Source organism: Saccostrea echinata, unplaced genomic scaffold, assembly GCF_033153115.1.
Source record: "Saccostrea echinata isolate AGI-Se365-2 ecotype Australia unplaced genomic scaffold, CSIRO_AGI_Sech_v1 ptg000001l, whole genome shotgun sequence".
Taxonomy (NCBI): Eukaryota; Metazoa; Mollusca; class Bivalvia; order Ostreida; family Ostreidae; genus Saccostrea; species Saccostrea echinata.
Window position 1 is genome coordinate 38849509 of NW_026889750.1, and position 21167 is coordinate 38870675.

Genomic DNA, 21167 nt, shown 5'->3' on the forward strand with positions numbered 1-21167 from the left:
CACCCCCCTGGGTGCCACAGCATCACTAGCTGACTACTATCGGAAACTTTCACTTTCAGATCAGTGCCATAAAAAGAGCGCAAACAGCTCCGAATAACTGGTTTGCGGTAGAGATGTGTATTAAACTATTAAACAAAAAAAAAAAAAAAAAAATCGATACGGTACGATATTTAATAAAGCAATCCACGATAAATTGGAGTTTTTTTTTTGTGTTTTTTTTTTAATAAATTACAAAAAATCTAATTATGAATCATTTATTGCATAAAGAGCAAGAGCCACGAACCATCAAAAATGGCCCTGTCTCAAAAAGTAACGGGGTTTTGTCAGTTGATAGTGTAGACTTTTAGCTTTTCTTTGCCGTTTTTCTTTTTTGAATATCGATTATACTTTTTTTGAAAAAGAGAGTTTGAAGTATGACGGTGTTTTAAAAGAAAATGCTAGTAGAACGTCATTTTTTGAAACGTAACGTCGTAGGGCGGAAAAATTACCTTGAGCGATTTTACATATGTGATTTTGAATTAAAACTAGTATCAATTGCAATGGACATTTGTCTTACTTATAAACTTCATAATTAATTTAAGACAATTAAGAGCAGTTGGATATTGATTTCACATCGCAGTCTTGATGGCAACTGCGTTACACTCTACCTGGTCCCTATTCTATTATAATTTTTAAGAAGGAACATTGTATTTCTATCCCTTGAACATATTTTTGTGCGATGCATCGCTCCTAGTTACATGTAAGTATTGAGTATTAAACATCATTTAAAAAAACATATGTCTTGCTTCAAATGACGATAGCCCGTCCAACTTAGTTTTCCGGACTTTTTCCAATATGCCTGCAAATATTAAGCTTATATCCTTGGAATGCGCGTCCATGCACGAAGTTTGTTTTTCAAAGGGGGCAGTCAGAAAAAAATAATAAGATACTTGAAATGATCTTAAAACGAATGTTTCTAAACTGAAGAGCCACAATGTAATTCAATAACTGGATAGAAGTAATTGCAAAAAAAATTGTTGAAATGGAAATAGACTTTTAATCCGAAATTCTTAGATCCTGAACTTGCGAGCATTTTAACATATAAAAGATCTAAATGATTTGGAAAAATGGAGGAAGTAAAAAGTTGGAAGGACTTGTTTCTAAGCCATTTACAGTAAAACTCAGTTATAGCGAAGTTCTGGAGAACTGCGAAATTACTTCGCTATATCCATAATTCGTTATATCCGTATAACAAATTCCTTAAAGTATACATAGAGATTTCGCAATATGGTTTTTTTAATCCTTCAAGTATGACTAACAAATGTACATGTATTTACGGAAGTATAAAATACAACATTTACTTTGGAGTTCAAAAGTTTTCGGATGAATTGAGTTTCAAATATGATTACTTACAATTAATATATCAGTTCAATATTTTAAAAATTGAGATCTTTGAAAATTCGCTATAAAAGATGTACATTTCGTTATTTTTAACTTGTAGGGGACACAAAATTAGTTCGGTATAACCGTAAAATTGCTATATCTGAATTCGATATAGCCGTAAAATTTTACACGGAATATTGTTAGGAATTTTGCAAGGGATTGCAAAAAACTTTGTTATAGCTGTACATTCGGTATATCCGTGTTCATACTAAATGAGTTTTACTGTATTCATTTATAACAATAATTTGAATGTCGTTTTCGAGACAGAAACATAAAACATTATAGATTAATTGAAAAGGGGTGTCGCAACTTATCAAAATGGTTTATTTAGTAAACAGAACTCATTAAAACACTGTCGCCCTAAATGTGAGTTTCTTTGGATTAATATGGAATACATTTCAAAAAAAAAAAATTCTTAGGAAAGATAAATCTGTTGAGAAATCACTAATTTAAGGCTAAAGCAGAAAATAAATCAGCCCTGTTCATTATTATATATTTATCGGTATTTGCTAGAACCCCCACCCCACCCCACCCCAACCACACCCCGCACACACACACACTCTTCTCCTGCAAAATATTCGAATATTTCTCTCCCTAATATCTTTACTGCAAGGAATTCGTAAAGATGGAAATCTGCGAAAATTTATATATTATGATTATTTTCCATGTAAATGTAAAAAATGATTAAACATGAACAAATACTCGTTTTTAGCACACGTAACTATAAAGTGTAAAATTCCCACTTTCGATATCATTGCACATAATGTTTTTTGTGGTTTATAAAAAGAGTAGAGCTGATATGTGGGTCACATTCATAAGTGAAACACATGTATAGGTGTTCATTTATCCTTGTCTTATTGTCCTACAATCAGCGCAAGATTGATTTTATTCAACAAAAACTTGCTTAAAAAGGTCTTACCCGCAGAAGCAATAAGAGCTGTCCCTACATTTTCTTTTCAGTTTTCTTTATGAAATTTTTTTTTCGTACACAGTGGTGGTGCCGCACCAGGCACCCCCCCCCCCCTTTTTCACTAAGGAAAAAATGAGAGGAGTAGGAAAGTCTAAACCAATTTTCAATTTCTAGATTGATTTCTATTAATAAACAATAAAGAAAGTTAAATTCAAGACAACTTATAGGATTAAACTTTGAATAATTACATTAATTAAAGTTTTGCTGTCATTAGTTTATGACACCCCCCTTTTTTTCAACCTCAACTGGAAGTCTTGAATCTACCCCTGATAAGTCCTTTCTACATATCATAATACTAATAATTAATTAATACTGAGGAAAGAGGTAAAAGTGTACAATACCAGAATAAGCTGACAATAGATTTAAAAAAAATATTATTTTTATATGTATTATCAAAAAAAAAATTATATCGTTGGGTTTAAAATAACCAGCTATAAACAACTTACGCTGATACGTTTCAAAGAACATATTCCTGGTTTATTGTTTTGATTTTTAAACACATTTTAAGGACTCTCTCTCTCTCTGAGTTTTCGTGGTGCTGAATTCTTAGATAAAACAAAATCTATACTTACAGTCGCAATAAAGAAATGGTGGCAGATTAAAAAAGAAACTTTAGAGTAATTGATATGTAACGTACTTTATTTCATTTATTTATTTTTATTCTTTATTTTTTCTAAATAGATTTAAAACCACTACCCTTTCCACTAATCGACGATCTGAAGCATAAATTACTTAAATTGTGATAGTAACTATGAAATATTTGGAGCACAGTAAAAGATGCATATAAACGTTTTATACTGGATTTCTAAGACATACTGTGATATTTTTTATGCATTTTTGCTCACTTGGGTGTAGTTGAATTATGTTTCACAAATGATGAGAAAATCAGTATATATGTGTTATACACATGCATCATCAATATCCTAACTTCGAATTTACTGAATGCAGACATATTGCAAAATACATGTATATATGCTTTTGAAGTAGGATGGAAATTAACCCTTTTGTGTACATGCATAAGAATCATCTCAAAGGATTTTTTTTTAAATACAGTTATTACATCGATGGCTTATATACGCTGGTACAAAATAATATATAGTTATAGTATACATGTACGTGTATGTGTGTACCGATATCGGGTTTCGTCAAAACAACTGCACTTGATGAACCCGCGCCCGTGACCTAGATTCTGTTTAGCCGAAATGTAGATCTATGATTATCCAAATGCGTTTTTTTATTTCTTTTCTTTTAATTTTCACTTTGCACAGCAAGCTACGTTTTTATTATTTCGTTTATTTTACAAAGGTCTAGCGGGATATCTTTGCTACATTCTCTATTAATTTGTTTACAATTTGAGTCATGTCTGTTAACACGCACAATAGTATTAAAATTGTCTCAAGAATATAAATAAATAAAAAGAAACATATAAATAAAAGATGTATAAAATTGAAGGTCTAATAACAGTTTTAACAAAGCAGGCATTTGGTGGGGAGGGGGGGGGGGAGGGTATTGTGTTAAGGGCGGTAAAGAAAACAATTTGGCGTGAATTTCTGTTTATTAATAATTTGATGGTATCATCCAGTTGGGCTTAAATCATACAAATATAGACAGCATTCGAGATCATACAAAACTTTTCAGAAACATTCCAAATAGTTTAGAGCCTTTATGACGTCACAACTGACGTATTATTAGTGACGTAATATACAATGGACCTATTCACAATAAAAACCATGTATTGCTAGATATTTATTTCAGAAAATGTTTATTCTTAATTAAGGTGTTTTTCCACAATAAGCGTTTTAAACGAACAATAAATTTCTTTTCTCGCATATTTTGTGAAATGTATAGTTTTTTATTGGTGTATGAATTAAATGTTAACGATTGATTCACAAATTAGTGATTATTTGATGCATCAAAATTTAAATATAAAATTAAATTTCATATTGGCCACACCCACGAACAACAACGATAATAAGCATAAAGATTTGCATCGGCAATATCTATATCTATGGTAAGTATAAAAGTTGTTCTTGACTGTGGCCACATTTAACTTTGGGAAAATCTGTCAAAAAATCGGCATTTTTTAACGTTTTTATCACACCGTCTCATGTTCCAACCGTCACACGTGCCTAATGGCGCATTATTTAACAAAATACGTTACGTATGGAAAACAAGTATGTTGTCCTCAAACATTTAATGTATAGTACTCTTTTTGATTCGAAACTTAATTTTTGTGAAAAACACAGGGCCAGATTTGATGGTTCGTGGCTTTAGCTCTTTGTAAAAGTGAATGTTTTAAGGTAGTGTGATAGGGTGATTTATTTCATATATTAATTATTATATTTCAGGATTAAATTAATTCAGTTAAATTGTCATATTTATTTCTTTACAGCATTTCATTTATTGAATAAATCCACATGGAATTATTTACATCAATCTGTGTTTATTTAGTTATTTATAGATGTATGACATCACAGTGGTCATTTAAACCCCTGTCCCTTTCTATATATATCTTGTGTAGTGTCCAGGCCAACTTGGATTTCATTGGTTGGTTAGTTTCCCTCTCTTTTGGTTTTTACTTAGTTAATTACTTTTGTTGGAGATCTTGGTCTGAGTAGACATATTGGCTTTTGATATGATGACTTATTTATGACAATGACCAAGACAGGACAGAATGTAAGTTTACTTTTACTGATTTCATTATTTCTATATAATTGTTTATCTGCTAAATTACCAAATAATAATATTCTAATATAAAGTATGAAAGTTCAGTTTGTGTGATTATTTTATGACTTTGTAAATATTCAGAGTAATAAGTATATTTTATATCTGTGACAATAAGTGTGTAATATAGTAAAGTTATATTTATATTATTCATACACAGATCACTGAATAGAGTACAGCTGTGTTCAGCTATATATATATATATTGGAGTTATGGCTCTATATCACATATAGGTATGATGTATATATATTTTGAATATTGTCTATATAATTATATTATTCTGGAAGAGTTCAGTATAATTTGATCTCATTGTTTTATCTATATATTCCAGAGTGTTCATACTTCGTACATATTATTGATTAAGAAAGATAACTCTTAATGTTTTATCTATGAGCACAATTAAAGGGAAATAACTCTTCATTTGACCGTGCTATCTGGCAAGTGATCTACATGTATGCTTTGTTATAAAATATTTATGATTGTTTATATATATTTCAGAGCTGTGATAATACTGATTATACTGAGAGTGAATATATTTATCAACAACGACAGCATGGCGTTTGTCATTATTCTCATATAAACGAACCCCATTTCAATGGCATCCACGGCGGGATTGGCTGACTGCCCATTGCGAGACTGACCGTGAGGATCTCACGCCTAGGAGGATCTAGGATCCACCGACGTGGTATATAGCGTGTACAGATAGAGACTGTGATTACTGCGTAATCCATTCAACACTGGACTTTCAGTGAAAGTGACAAAATTGAACTTTGTGTGACTATATTTATTCATTGTGGTGTTTAGAAGCTTGCCAGCACGGTAAGGTATTTTTTATTGTTGTGCTCAGAACACGTGTATTTTGGACTGACCAGTCAGACAGGCATACTAGTGTTATACAGTAAATAGCCTGCTATATCCTTCCTGTATATAATATAAATGTAAATATTATTTATTTTTGAGCAAAAGACAATTGTAGTGTGCAAGAAATTAATTCTATTAATCTAAGATACCTGTTTCCACCCTACATTAATATCTTTTCTCTTGATCAGCTGACCTTGACATTAGTGACCTACATTTAGACTTTCAGGTACAGGTTGTTTACAGGTGATTTGAGGTAGTGTCTAGTGAGTTAATTGTTTTGATCAGATTTGTCGATCTAGTCAGTATTTAGTTGCTTTATCACCCCTATATCACCCCTGTAGTAAATATGTGAAATCTTTCATTTAATACTCAGATTGCTGTACTTTTAAGTACATATTCCTAAGGTCACATTACTTTGAGTAATCAGTGTTGGTGGTTTTCACCATTGTCCGTCATTTATTGTTTACCCATTGAATTCCTTTTCATTTTTTTTTTTTTTTGCATTGTTGTTCCGTTTACTTTGATTTCGCGTTATTTTGTTTACATCGGGTATTTGACCCCTGGTCGAGAGTTCGTCACGCTTGAGCGCACACGATGTACTGAAGAACAGAGTTATCTTCCTTGTGTAAGTTTGTAGTTAGAGTTATCCTTCATTACTTAAAACCACTGTAGTTATTTAGAATACAGTATTAGATTAAGGTTATATTTATTTAGGATTTAGTTGGTACATTCTTTGAACTTTGATATATATTTATCGAACTTATTAAGATATTTAATTTTCTTATTTTCATTTCAGCTTATTTAGAAATTTAATATTAAATTTTGCTTTTCAGGAGTATAATACTTTTGCATTTCAGTGAATTTTAATGTTACATAGAATTAAAATTTAATTAAGTAGATATTTAGAATTTAAGTTTAATTAGTTTTATTAATTAGTAAGATTTAATTATTCAACTTTATTTCGGACTCTTCGGATTGGATTTACGCATTGGATTCTTCAACTTCAGAGGATGTAGTTTACATAATTTAGATTTATTAAGATAATTAAGGTAGATTTAGTTACTAGGTACCTAGCTAGTATTTAGTTAATTAGAGAAGTTTTATTTAGAAATCAATCAACAACAAATCATCATGTCAGTAGAAATTTCACAGGAGGAACTTGATCAAATTGCATCAGTGTTTAAAGAATTAAATGTAAAACCCAAAGCAGATTCAGCACAGGATTTCAAACAATGGATGACTCAATATGTTGCACAAATGAATGAGGAGGAATTTGTCAATGTAAAGACAGAACCACACACGGATACTGGAAATTCATCAGCATCAGGAAGCACCATCAGTTCCCACATCCCAAAGATCTCTTGCTTTTCTGGAGATGGCAGCAAGAATGACACCACATATGATCTTTGGCGATATGAAGTTGACTGCTTGATCAAGGAGAAGTACAAGGAGGAAACAATTGCTCAGTCAATTAGGAGATCATTGCGAGGAGATGCAGGAAAGGTTGCCATGAGACTTGGTCCTGGAGCCACTGTCACCCAGATACTGGACAAGATGGAGAGTGTATTCGGCACTATAGAACGAGGAGAAACCATCATGGAGCAATTTTACAGTGCGCGACAAGAAAAAGGAGAGGATAGCATGAGTTGGAGTTGTCGGTTAGAGGAGATTTATAGGAAAGCTGTTATCAAAGGAGTTGCAACCAAGGAGGATGCAAATGAGAAATTAAGATCAAAATTCTGGAATGGATTACATCAATGGATTAAGGATATTACTGGATACAAATTTGATGCACTGACCAATTTTGATGAACTTAGGAAGGAAATCAGACTTGTAGAAAAGGAACATGAAACGAAGAAGGCACAATCTAATATGGCTGTAGCATCAAGTGAAGCTGAGAAAGGAGATGAGATTAAGGAACTTAAAGGAATGATTCAACAGCTGTACTCTATTCAGTGATATTAGCTTACTACCAAAGTCAGTGCTATGGAAGAAGGAAATAAGAGATCAGGACAACAGCGCACAAACAGGAATTACAAAGATTTTGGTGAACCATATGACAGAGTTCAGCCACAGTCCAGAAGAGGAAACTATGGATCTGGAAATTCATACAGTGGACGTCCTCAATACAGGAATTACAATGGTCCAAGATATAATCAGGGATACGGCTATGATTATGGATATAGCGACAATCAGGACTCTGCTTTACAAGAGACAGAGGATGGAGAACCTATATGTTATAGGTGCAGACAACCTGGACATATAGCACGTAGATGTCATGTGCGTTTGGACCACAGCAGAAGACATTTAAACACCAGGAGACCTTCGTTGCGGGGCAGACGATAGGTCATTATAGGAGAAGCCCTAATAGGAGTAGAACCAGTGAATTAGTAGGGAGTACTTCAGAAGTTGAAGCAAGTTTAGAAGGAAACTTAGTCAGAGCATTGATAGATACTGGATCTACTGTGTCAACAGTTAGCTATGATTTTTATATGAAACATCTTAGTCACTTGGAACTTCATCCAATAGAAGAACTTTTAAAAGTGGAATGTGCTGATGGTCAACAATTGCCATATCACGGATACATCGAGGCTTCTATCATCAGTAATGGATTACCACAATCATCAGAAGAACAACAGTTTCCATTACTCGTTGTATCAACAAGCAATTACAATAGTACAGTACCACTACTTATAGGAACAAATATACTACAACATATGCTAGATGATGTCAAAGACAAATATGGAGACAGATATCTACAGGATGCTGCATTATTTACACCATGGTATCTAGCTTTTCGAGGAATGACAATACGAGAAAAAGAACTTGCTCGCAACAACAACAGACTTGGAATTGTAAAATCAGCTGAAAATCACTGCATTATTATACCACCTAATTCAACGGTTTCTATATCGGGATATGTCGACAAAGCTATACCATATCAGTCTACAACAGCTGTTCTACAAGCCACATCCTGCTCTGTAATTCCATCAGACCTGGATATTGTACCATCACTTACAGACTATACCTATCCAGCCAATCATGTGATAAGAGTGGACATTGATAACATCACTACAAGGACAGTACAAGTTCCACCTAAATCTATACTTTGCGAGCTACAACCTGTGAAAGTAGAACCAAATCAAACAGATATTCCTTGTTCTAACCTCCAGCAAACCAAAGATGTCCTGAATTTAGTAAAGATTGAAGAAGATGGGCTTACACCTTCAGAAAAACAAGGAGCAGAACATTTATTAAGAAAGTATGAAGATGTCTTCTCCAAATCAGACACAGACATAGGACACACCAACATCGTAAAACACAGAATTGAGCTACATGACAATACTCCATTTAAACAAAGACCAAGGCATATACCACCCGCCATGTTTGAGGAAGTCAAAGATCATTTAAGGAAGCTTTTAGAGGGAGAAATTATAAGGAAGTCTAAGTCACCCTGGTCGAGTAATGTTGTCCTTTGTCGGAAGAAAAACAACGAACTGCGCATGTGTGTAGATTACCGACAGTTAAACCTTAGGACAAAGAAAGATTCATATGCATTACCACGAATCGAAGAAATTTTGGATGCGTTAGCAGGAAATAGATTCTTTACCATCTTGGATATGAAAAGTGGTTACCATCAAGTCGAGTTACATGAAAGTCATAAGGAAAGAACTGCGTTTACTGTTGGACCCTTAGGCTTTTACGAATATCATCGCATGCCATTTGGTCTAGTCAACGCACCTGCTACATACCAAAGGCTAATGGAGGAATGTTTTGAAGGACTCCACCTTGATATATGCTTCATCTATTTGGATGACTTGATAATATTCTCAAAAACATATGAACAGCATTTAGAGCGGTTGGAAAAGATCTTTCAACGACTAAGGGAAGTAAATCTGAAACTGTCACCAAAGAAATGCGAATTTTTCAAAAGGAAAGTAAAATATGTAGGAAACATTGTTAGTGAAGAGGGAATAGAACCAGACCCGGAAAAGATCTGTAAGGTACAGAACTGGCCGCAACCAAGAAATTCAGATGAAGTTCGCTAATTCCTGGGTTTCGTTGGTTATTACCGGAGATTCATTGAGGGATTTTCAACAATAGCACGCCCATTGAATGACCTTCTACCAAATACCAAGAAGAAATCTAGAAAGGGAATAAGAACATCAAAAGAATCAGACAAGTGGAGATGGGGAAGTGAACAGGAACAAGCCTTCAAGACACTAAAGGAGAAACTTACAACCTATCCAATTCTAGGATTTCCAAATTACTCCTTACCCTTTGAGCTACATACAGATGCCTCATCATCAAGCATTGGCGCTGTATTATATCAGCCGCAAGACAGATTCAAACGGGTTATAGCCTATGCCAGCAGGAGTTTGTCCAAATCAGAAAAGAACTATCCTGTCCACAAATTGGAATTTCTGGCTTTAAAGTGGGCTGTATGCGAGAAATTCAGAGATTACTTATATGGAGGAACATTCAAGGTTTATACAGACAACAACCCACTCACCTATGTCTTAACATCTGCGAAACTTGATGCGACAAGCCAAAGATGGATTGCTGATCTCGCCAACTTCAACTTTGAAATATTATATCGACCTGGATCACACAACGCAGATGCAGATGGATTAAGCAGGATACCAAACCAAGAAATCATAACATCCGATTCCATTAAGACCATATGCAACTCAACTGTATCCAATGATCCCTATGTACAATGCTTGTCCATATCTCCATCTTCAGTTGACAACCTACCAGACTTGAGTGATCAGACAGAGGTTGATATTCGTCGTCATCAGTACAACGACCCAGTGCTAAGATTCTGGATACCATACGTGCGAGATCGGTACAAGCCAGCAAAACACCATTTACCATACAACAACATCCAGTACCATGCTTTACTTCACAAGAATTTTGACAAACTTAGATTAAGAGATGGGATCCTCATTAGAGAAACAACAGTGAATGAGAAAAAGAAATCCCAGATAATTTTACCTAGATCATGTATTGGAACAGTATTGTACCATCTTCATACTGACATGGGACATCCTGGCCGCGAGAAAACCATCAGTTTAATTAGAGATAGATTTTATTGGCAAGGAATGACAGCAGACATGGAACATTTCATTTCAAACTGCAGGAGATGCCTTCTAAGAAAAACGACACCAACCAGAGCCCCACTCATTAATATCAGAACATCGCAACCTCTAGAACTGGTGTGTGTAGACTATCTTAAATTAGAAAAATCAAAAGGAGGATATGAGAACATCCTGGTCATCACCGATCACTTTACTAGATTTGCGCAGGCTATAGCTACAAGGAACCAGACTGCCAAAACCACAGCTGAGGCATTATTTCATCATTTCATCGTCCATTATGGGATACCTTTGCGGCTACATAGTGATCAAGGTGCAAATTTTGAATCCAAAATCATACAGGAGCTCTGCAACATTCTTGGAGTAAGCAAGTCGAGAACAACACCATACCACCCAATGGGCAACGGCTTAACAGAACGTTTCAACAGGACTCTTCTTAAGATGTTAGGAACACTTGAAAATTACCAAAAACAGGATTGGAAGTCTCACATTTCAACTTTAGTTCATGCTTACAATTCGATGAAACAGGAAACAACAGGCCAATCACCTTTCTTTCTTATGTTTGGACGAGAACCCAGACTTCCAATAGATCTCATTTTCAAAACAGATGGACCAAATCAACACGAAAACCTGAATTCCTACATAAAATCTTTGAAATCTAAATTAGAACATTCTTACCATTTGGCACAGAAATCTATCCAAAATGCCCAAGGAAGACAGAAGAAGAATTATGACATCAAGGCAAGAGATGCTGTCATTCAGCCAGGAGACAGAGTATTGGTCAAGATAGTTGCATTCGAAGGCACTCATAAATTATCTGATAAATGGGAGGAAGAGCCATATATAGTGCAGAGTCAACCAAACAAAGAAGTTCCAGTGTATATTGTAAGAAAAGAAAGCAACAACACCTGTATAAGAACTTTACATCGGAACCTTTTACTACCAATTGGACACTTAGATTTTGAATTACCGACAGAAAAGCCTAAGCCAGCACCTAGGAAATTAACAAAGCCTCGAGTCACGAGAAGATCCAAACAGAAGAGTACCTCACAACATGAGGATAGTGACTCAGAGAGCAGTAATGAAGAAATGTTAGTACATGAAGCAGCACCTATTGCTCACAGCAAGATTAGTACACCTGCTTCTGGGATAGAAAGTAACCCACAGGAGAATACATTGGCCAATGAAGAAGAGAGCGCTGAAGATGAGGGTAGTTCCGGAATACCTTCACCTGCTGAACATGTTGATGACACAGGTACTTCAGTAGCTACCATTACAGAAGACACTGACGTAAAGGAAACAGAACAGTCTACAGATACAAAACAACAAGCAGAAGCTGGTAATGACGATTTGGATAATACCAATTCTGATGAAGACTCAGCTGATGAACAACAGATACCAAAGACTGTACCAAGAAGATCTAAAAGAGTAAAGAAAACAACATCATGGATCACTAGTGGAGACTATATAGTAAACCAACAGATAGCAAAACAACAACCAGACTGGAAGACAAGGGCTGATTATTTGCAGACATTAGCTTCCAGCAATGTATTTCATTCCAACAACAGTAAAGAACTGGTAGAAAAGGCTCTGATAGATATTATTACAGGTAAGAATTAGTTAAAAAAAAAAGTACATTAAGTCAGTCAGTCAGTTTGGTAAGTGTAAATAAATTTTCAGTGATATTCTATGTTTCATATGATTTTATTTTATTTTACAGTCGTTATTTCTTTATGAAATAGTAAATGACGAGGACGTCATTTCACGAAGAGGGGAAGTATGTGATAGGGTGATTTATTTCATATATTAATTATTATATTTCAGGATTAAATTAATTCAGTTAAATTGTCATATTTATTTCTTTACAGCATTTCATTTATTGAATAAATCCACATGGAATTATTTACATCAATCTGTGTTTATTTAGTTATTTATAGATGTATGACATCACAGTGGTCATTTAAACCCCTGTCCCTTTCTATATATATCTTGTGTAGTGTCCAGGCCAACTTGGATTTCATTGGTTGGTTAGTTTCCCTCTCTTTTGGTTTTTACTTAGTTAATTACTTTTGTTGGAGATCTTGGTCTGAGTAGACATATTGGCTTTTGATATGATGACTTATTTATGACAATGACCAAGACAGGACAGAATGTAAGTTTACTTTTACTGATTTCATTATTTCTATATAATTGTTTATCTGGTAAATTCCCAAATAATAATATTCTAATATAAAGTATGAAAGTTCAGTTTGTGTGATTATTTTATGACTTTGTAAATATTCAGAGTAATAAGTATATTTTATATCTGTGACAATAAGTGTGTAATATAGTAAAGTTATATTTATATTATTCATACACAGATCACTGAATAGAGTACAGCTGTGTTCAGCTATATATATATATATATTGGAGTTATGGCTCTATATCACATATAGGTATGATGTATATATATTTTGAATATTGTCTATATAATTATATTATTCTGGAAGAGTTCAGTATAATTTGATCTCATTGTTTTATCTATATATTCCAGAGTGTTCATACTTCGTACATATTATTGATTAAGAAAGATAACTCTTAATGTTTTATCTATGAGCACAATTAAAGGGAAATAACTCTTCATTTGACCGTGCTATCTGGCAAGTGATCTACATGTATGCTTTGTTATAAAATATTTATGATTGTTTATATATATTTCAGAGCTGTGATAATACTGATTATACTGAGAGTGAATATATTTATCAACAACGACAGCATGGCGTTTGTCATTATTCTCATATAAACGAACCCCATTTCAGTAGTATGGGATACCTCCACGTTATGACGTATTTCCGTTTGAAGTATTGTTTTGATTTGCATGAGTGCTTGTTATCGTGTCAAAATTTGTAGATACACCGTTGAAAAGAACACTCTGAAGCCTATTTCAGTGCAAGTTCTCACAAGTCGGCATTTTAAGTAAAAATAGACAAAAAAATCGCAAGTATATAAATTTACTTATAATTGTACAACGGGCATTTAAAAAAGCAAACCCCTGTAAAAGGTAGTTTCAACATTGCTGCTTTTGAACACTTTTAAGCAAAAGCTGTATTTCAATTGTTTGAGTAACTGTACAGCACCTTGTGTGCGGTGAGGCATGGATAAGTGCGATTACTTCACATTGTGCTGAATTATCACCAATCAATTATCACGTTAACCAGAGCTGGACTTTTTTGTTATTTAATTCAAGAAGTAACTGTTTGGTCACAAATCAGCTAGCTGTTGTATATAGTCCCAAAACGTTCAGATGAATGCAATTGCTCTGAACAAGACACGTCCTGGAAAGCGATTGTCCATGCATTGTTTTCAAAACCGCTCAAAGTTGAAAACTACAAAGTGCGATTTTTTTATGTTTGGGAAAAAATGCTCATCATTTCTAAAATAGCACCCAGGTTTTTTCAACCCTTGGAAAATAAAGAAGGATAACTCTTCCGCTCGGATCTTTTAATTCAAAAAATTTTAAATGCATTTTATATTTTCCATTTATATATATATTTTCAATTTGTTTATTTCACTTTGCTAACATATTAAGAAACATTCTTATTGTAGACGCTCATGAAATGTTATCCGTCTGTTTTCAAGAAATAAAGTTTTCCCAGTTTTTTACGCTTATTTTTTGTTGAAAATTAAAAAAATACTAAGACATATTTCTTGTCATTTTTGTTTTTATAAACACTTTATATTAGCAAACGCCTGCCTATAATATTAAGCTTATGAAAAAAGAATTATGCAAGAAAAAAAATCGTTTTTGCATTTCTCATTAAAATAATAAAAAAATTATTAAAATTACACTTTAATATACTGAAAGGTGGGGTATTTCAAATCCTTCCAATTTGGGTACATAAATATGTAGGAGAAGTTTCGTTTGGTATCCCATACCACCTTAACTGATAATCATTTTGTAATTCTTGTATTACTGTCATTACAAAATAGTGAAAATACACTTCAAATTCAAACTCTTACATGTAACCGTTGTAAAAGCAATGTGTTGAAGGACAGCTAGTGGTCTAATGTGTAATGTAATAATTTGATTTTAGATATGCAGTCTGCTTAATGTGTATTTCATTATTGGGCAGTTTTATTTCAAAACACCCAAAAAAAAATCGTTTTCGATTGAAATTTCTCATCTTTTACAAAAAAATTAGAAGAAACAAACTCTCTAACCGATAAGTACGGGAAGTTGATGTTTCAATACGATACACACTTATCGATACGTACATTTCGATATATTTATTCAGCCCAAGCTTGCAGGCAAAAGGCCATTTGAGAGCCTTGTTTTGGCCATGCGGAAAATTCAGCTGCATTGGGTAAGATGACATATTAGATTTATTTAGGCCAATAAGACAAATATTCTGATTACGTATTGGAATATTGAATAGTATGTTAGCAATTTCGATTTTTGTTTAATTTATAAACTGCTCTATTTATTTCCTTTGCAAGGCGAACAGAAGTGCTCATCTGAGACTATATTTTATTATATACATAATACGTTATTATACCTCTACTTTTTTTGTCTACATAAAATTAGATCGTTGTATGTGATATAATATACAGTTAAAGTATATCATTGAGGGAGTTAGCAAGATTCCAGTTCCCCAAGACCAGGTCTATTTCCCGAGGCGAAGCCGAGGGAAATAGTCATGGTCGAGGGGAACTGGAATCTTGCTAACTGCTGCAATGATATACTTTTAACTGTTTTATTATACCGATACAAACGTAAAAATTAGAGGATTCAGATAACGTGAATTCATAGCAGGGATTAACTCAACTAACACACGGGGATTAGTCCATTCACATATCATACCAATGTAAAAGTAAAATCTAGAGGATTACGGATAACCGGGAATTAGCTTTTGATGAAGGGATTAACTCACTTGACTAACGCACGGGGATTAGTCCATTCATAACGATTTCTAGGGAATTAGTCATATCTAATGATCTAATTTTATATAGGGAAAAAATCAGTAGAGGTATAATAATAATTCCTTAGAAACTGTGAATAGACTAATTCCCGTTTTGCCGTGCGTTAGTCAAATGAGCTAATCCCTGCTTCGGTATAGTAAAAGTTAAAAAGTATATCGTTATCGCCTCGGGATATAGTCCTGGTATTTGGGAACTGGAATCTTGATAACTTCCTCAGTGATACATGTATAATTATGTACTTTAACTGCATATTATTAGGTACATAAAAGTTATCTTAGTTTGTTTGTTTGGTCCGTTTATATATATGCATTCATCAGTCCACAAACTACAGTCTTCGGATCCCCCTTTCCTTCCATCATTTCTTTTAAGTATTATTTGTCAAAATACTTTATAGCCAAGTTGTGTAATTCAAGGGTTTATTGCATTTCATCGTAGTTGTTAGGGGTTTTCCGAGTTTCAACTAAACATGTCGAACAGGAAATGTCACATGTGTATATTTCCCGCCTTTCCATGACAATTTGGCCAATCACAATACAGCAGTTACAGCAACATGGCACAGTGTGCTCGTTGACGGGTGGATTTTCATTTAGTTCTATTAAATAATCTCGAATTTCATCTCCAAGTCTGTTGACTTTATCTTTGTTGCTTTCTATGAAGTACTTTTCAAGAAGTCCTGGTGTTAGAGTAAAGAGAAGAGAGAAGATTTGATGCAGATCAAAAGAACTCTTCTCATCTAAATAATGAACGAATTTAAGAGTATCATAAATGATCAAAAGAATCATCGATGTTACGCATATTTTCCCAATTACAATAAACAGTTCCATTCGCAATGGAAAGAAACGCCCGGATATTTTCTCAAAAATCCTAATGTCAATTTCGGACGTACCTTGGATTTTCAAAATTTTATTCAGAAGCACTTTATACAAATCAAAACTTTCAAAGACATATAGCAGTAAATATAGAAAAGACGAGCCCCAAAACAAAAAATTTCGAAAATCTGTCGCATACAGATGAGGAATAGCAACCAGCAAGAGGTAAATTGTGCCTTGGAAGAAATATGTAAAGCCTATGATTATTACATTGTCTGTGAAGTAATAATATATAGCAAGCATATAACCAATAGATAGTACTGTCGATAAGCAATCAGTTATCTTTTGTAAGGTTTTAATGTAAAATTTATCGCTGTTTATTTCTGAGAACTTGAGCAATAAACACAATAAGCTTTGAAATGTGTAGTTAAGTAAAGGACATGAAATAAGTAGAAATGTCATACAGACATTTATAGGGAATTGTATTATTGCAAAAGAAACACAAATCCATCTTAAATTTCTGTTTTGTGCAAAACGAAAACTTTCAAGGAAAATAACTGTCCAAAACCTAACAGAAACAAGTAAATAGAACTTGTTAATCATTTGTCTGCAGATGGATCTGCGTTCCTCTGAATGCAAGACTGCAAAGACAGAGTGAACGGAAACCGTTTTAAGAGGACCACACCTCGTCTTTGTATAAGGCAATGTAACTTTTCTGCCAAAACAACCCAAAATATCAAAGAGTAAGAAAGTATCCTCCTGGTCTTTGGAGAGATAGAACAGACCAATTATCATTATCAAAAACCATAAGGTAAACAAAACAGTTTTAATGACATAAACTTCCCATGAACTTCGTTCAATCGTCGTATCATAAACCCCTGGGTACTGAGACAACCGAGTTGGTAAATTCGAAAACAGACTTTCTTTTATGCCGAAGAACAATATACAGCACAGAAGAATTATCAAAGTGAATCGAATGAGACTGCCAAATTTACAACAATTTTTATAAAAAAGAACGTAATGAACCAGACGACGAGGTGTGTAAGGGTAGTCCGATTTCCGGTAATGTTCGAATAGAGACTTGGTCTCATCTGGCACTGCGACAGAAAGAAAAGTTGGGACGAATAAGAAGGCAATGAGGGTAAGGGCAACAACAAGATAAACGACCCTGGACTTTGGCTCATGTCTCATATCATTCGTATTTGTGGAGTAACACTGAAAGTCGTATCCAATAGAAATGTGTGACAAGTTAAAAAGAACACGTTTGAACTCTTGATTTTCGAAGAATCTATGACAAATCCAACGTTTAACGTCAGAACCCAATGATGACACACTTTGAGAATCATTAATCACGTATGTTAAATAGCTGCGTATAAAATCAGAATCGGAAACGTTGACACAGTTGGATTCATTGACCAAATGGATACTTAGCCTCAACACATCAACGTTTCTTCTCATTACATTCAAAGTGAGTACATCCAAGTCGAGAGGATAACCAAGAAAATGTTTGTAGTTCTGAGTAACCCAAATCCATTCCATGATTCGGTTTCGATGAAATTCGTCAATTTTATTTCGTTCTAAGAAGCTTGAGTTGATATAAACATAAATTAATTTATTCCCTGCAGAGACAGACTTTTGAAATTTTTTCCTGTGTTTTGGAAGAGAGGAATTGCTGACTTGGCAATTACCTTCACCTAGTGCGATGAAAGACATAAACACTGCCAGAAGGAGGAAGTTGCTAGTCCACATCATAATGAAAGCTGAAAAATGTATTTTTTTTTAAAATTATGATTGTACATGTGTATTGTTTTACGTCCCAAATTCGAAAATTATAATCGAACCCAGGCCTTTCTGTTATGCACAATTATAGTAAATTCTGCATCTGGTTTGATAATTTGTGCAAAAGAAAAAAATCTTTCGGTCGATTAAAATCACAGAACAGATTCTTAATATTTTTTCAATTTATAAATAATTATATACTTACAACTCTTTTTATATGTTTTTAGTAATCTTAAGATCACGTCGATAAAGAAAAAAATGATTTATTAGGTAAAACAAAATAGATATGCATATATCAATTATATATACTCTGTAAGCACCCGGAAATTTTTACATGGTAAAACCAGATAATAATCCAATTAAAACAATGTTTTTTATCATCAAGTACCCAGACATGACATCAAGTGATGCAGTGCTATTCAATTATTGGGTTTTCAGAATAGGATATTGCTAATTATTATCATTCAATTTCAAATTGAACTCAGCATTTTGAGTTTGCAATAATTGCTTAATGTTTAAATACTATATCAGATTAAGAGATTTGGAGTCAAGTACTACATAATATGATGCACTTTTCACAGAGGGCAAAGAGTTAGCTTTGAACAAGCTATGATTTATGGCAAAGCAAGATTTTCAATCTTCAACAAAAACTTGACTTGAAAAATATTTCCCATATATATATATATATATATATATATATATATATATATATATATATATATATATATATATATATATATATATATATATACGTGTGTGTGTTGCCTTATTCAAATAAAATGAAGTTTAACTAAACAATTAGATTTTGTAGATTAACCAATAATCCCTACAGAAAAACATGTGCTATGTTTGTAAATTCGTATTTATTTAAAACGAAAACCGTTTTTGTACTTTACTGTCAAGTGTATGACAAACTTCAATTTTATTATTTAATTAAATATGATTTGTTTTAGTGATAAATCATATTGTTGTACAGGTCCCATTAACCTATGTGATTATAATATCACAAAAAGTTTATGTAGCTATTTTCAATTTCAGTTTATTTATTGCTAAGGATAACAATAGATATGGCATGTTACAATTTGTACAATTATATATACATAGGAAATGAACGATTACATATAATTTATTATATTTTAAAGTGATGAAAAACAAAATATTAAAATAGTGTATGCTAGAGATTATACAATTATGATGTACCCATCTTATTACATAGTTTATATGCTTATCAAGTTAACATGGTAGACTGTTGTAACAGATTTTTTTAATTTCAAAGGCGTTCAAGATATATTTTCTTAGATTACCCAGTTCTTTGACATTAACACCGAGGAGCTGTATAAATTTAGACACAGATTGGTTGCTCCAATATAATTTCTTAATAAATTTTTGTAAGTCCTCGTACGTAGGGTATATAAGGTGGTACTCATCCTCAATATATTGATATCAATATAAGTAATCTTCCGATTCATAATCATGTTACACTCCGAAATTCCGAGTCTCTGTACAGAGATCTGATCAGCGACTATCAGAATTTCGGAGCTTAAAGCTGAACACGACTCGTAAATAGGCATACGCCATTTTCGATATTATATCTACGATACATCAACACCAGAGTATACGCTTCGCATTCGTTACACCTGACTGCTTTATCGTCACGGGTATCGCCGTGGAATGGCGACCCGTGTTCGTGCTGGTTATCTTGCATTACCTTTGTTTACATTTTATTGTAGTTAAGTGTATCTGTGTTCGTTTGTACACTGCACTGAACTGTACAACTATAACTGTAAGTTTCTTTTGTATCTTACTTTCCTGCATTAGACGAGGTATTACAGTTATTTTTGTCGCTACCGAGTGCTGTATATAGCATACGTCCGTCTACACCGGTGTCGATTGATTATACTGAACAGTGTCCAAGTCAGGCCCTTTATACAATCATATTTAAATTTTTCCATTTCCAAGAATCTTCGCTCTTTTTTGACTCGATTAAGAATAAGTGCCCACAAATTACAGATAGAGGTTGGTAGATATTGTAACACAATTATACCAAGAGATGAAATATATTGTATTAATTGTCAAACTGTTGTTGAAGATGAACATCATTTTTTTATTTGTATGTCCACTTTATGAACAACTAAGAAGTGGATTTTGTACACTTTTTAACAATACATGTATATCTTATGAAATTCTTAATCCAGAAGATGTTAAATCAACAAGAAATATTTTTAACTTCATACGTGATGCATTTATTATAAGAAAATCTGTGTGACTTTATATTTGTTTACTGTATGTATGACTTGCGCCACATGTGGTTTTTGTCAAATTGAATAAAAATTTAAAAAAAAATAAATATAGGTGTCCTCAGATATAGCGAGAATCTGAACAAAAATGGCGGACACATTGCTTTTACGAATCACGTTCAGCTTTAACAAAGATTTAATAGCTTTTATAATTGTTTATCATTTAGGGAAGATTACCATGAATTTATTTGGGGTGTTATTTGAGGGCACGTAACGTTAGAGCAGATATGAATACCGTATAAGTAGA